This window comes from Octopus bimaculoides, chromosome 14 (genome assembly GCF_001194135.2).
Source record: "Octopus bimaculoides isolate UCB-OBI-ISO-001 chromosome 14, ASM119413v2, whole genome shotgun sequence".
Classification (NCBI taxonomy): domain Eukaryota; kingdom Metazoa; phylum Mollusca; class Cephalopoda; order Octopoda; family Octopodidae; genus Octopus; species Octopus bimaculoides.
The window spans coordinates 7,425,079-7,425,701 of record NC_068994.1 but is presented as its reverse complement, the minus strand read 5'-3'; the positions used below and the strand labels follow the sequence as shown (position 1 = coordinate 7,425,701).

At 39.0% G+C, this 623-nt stretch overlaps 1 long non-coding RNA gene across 1 annotated transcript in view; it reads left to right on the top strand.

The window, feature by feature from the left end:
• LOC106875037 (uncharacterized) overlaps positions 1-623 on the top strand; it is a 91,219-nt gene that overhangs the window by 31,258 nt on the left and 59,338 nt on the right. The window lies entirely within an intron of this gene.

Below are 623 nucleotides of genomic sequence, written 5' to 3'. Positions count from 1 at the left end.
CACACACACACACACACACACACACACACACACACACACACACACACACACACACACTTATCCATATCTATATTTATTCACGTACATGAATACATACATACGTCTGCGCGTGCGTGCGTGATTTAATATACAAAGGAATGCACGATTTCAGGCGTGAGCCTACATGATTGCCTGATAACACAGGACACGCTATACAAGCTCATCCGACCATTGTATTATCAGAGGCATGAAACTTATGGTAGTTCGAATTTACATTAAATTACTTCCAAGAGTATTAAATGATATTCAACTCCAACTGCATGGAATACTTCCTTTTTGCTGATCCAAACAATAACAGACCAGTGCACCGCACTCACACATGCTTATATATACTTCACACACACACACACACACACATTTATATATATATATAAACAAGTAAGGTCAATCACCACGTCAAAGTAACGTGGTGATTTTTTGCGTCCCTTTGCACCGACACACATCTTCAGTTCTGTTTGTAGCTCTGCTGATGAAGGCCAGAGATATGAACGAAACGTACATCACGTCTTCACTAAAACAAAAGCGTCTCGTCTGGGAAAGATAAATATATGGAATATGTAATTTTGTTTCAGCGTATACATATA